Genomic DNA, 1,188 nt, shown 5'->3' with positions numbered 1-1,188 from the left:
AAAAAAATATTTTATAAATACAAAATTAATTTTAAAATATGAAATCATCTCTTATAAATCCAAAAATAGAATTTATATACAAAGAACGGTTTGTATATTTAAAAATAGTTTTTATAAATAAAAAAAATAAAAAATAGTGTTTATAAATCAAAAAAATGTTTTATAAATATAAAATTAGTTTTAATAAATATAAATATTTTTATAAATATGAAATCATCTTTCATAAATCCAAAAATCAAATTTATATACAAAAAACGTTTTGTAAAATCTAAAAAATCGAAATTATATACAAAATCGTTTCGTAAAATACAAAAATCGAATTTATACCCAAAAATCGAATTTATATACAAAAAAAAATTTATAAAAAAGTTCTAAATCAATTCAACACAACAAACTATCCAACCAAATCACAATTCTAAACCTATTACACAACCAAATCACAATCCTAACCAATCACCCTAACAAAAATCTATCAAAAAATTCTAAAATCATCAAATCTACTTAAAAACCTAACAAATAGAACCTAAGAGAGTGAGATAGGGTCCTTACATGATTTGTGTATGTTTAGAGAGGATTCGCCGGAGAGATCGTCGCGAGAGAAGGGGGAGATCGCCGGAGAGGAAGAAGAAGTGTTTCGTCTTTATAAAACCTAGGGTCCGACAGAAACTATCCGTCGGAATTTCCTCGGTATTTTAATTTCAATTTTCGCGAAATATTTGGCGGCTGGTTTGCCCAGTTAAATGAAAATATACCGAGGAAATTCCGACGGATACTTAAATATCCGTCAGAATTTCTTCGGCATGTTCATTAATTCGAGGAAAAAGAATATCCTATGCATGTATTTCTATTGGTTTATATTGTTCCTCGGAATTTCCTCGGACTATTCCGAGAAAATTCCGAGGAACACATGTTTGGGGTTTCAAAACATCAAATTTTTGCCCTATATCATTTCTTATACAAATGCAATGCATACCATTGAGGAATCCTTGTATAGATGATCATAAACTATGAAATAACAAAATTTCAAAATGAATTGTAAGTATTCCTTTTCCCGTTCATTAAAGTGTATAAGTGTTTCTCTTATGTTGTGGGGATTTCGTTCATACAATCGGAAAAGTGTTTATTATAGGGTAAGAAACAAATTTTTGACTTCATAATCAGTCTAAGACACTTAATAAGGGTTATATA

This window comes from Brassica oleracea, chromosome C6 (genome assembly GCF_000695525.1).
Source record: "Brassica oleracea var. oleracea cultivar TO1000 chromosome C6, BOL, whole genome shotgun sequence".
Lineage (NCBI taxonomy): Eukaryota > Viridiplantae > Streptophyta > Magnoliopsida > Brassicales > Brassicaceae > Brassica > Brassica oleracea.
The sequence above is the reverse complement of the archived record's forward strand: the minus strand, read 5'-3'. Positions refer to the sequence as shown.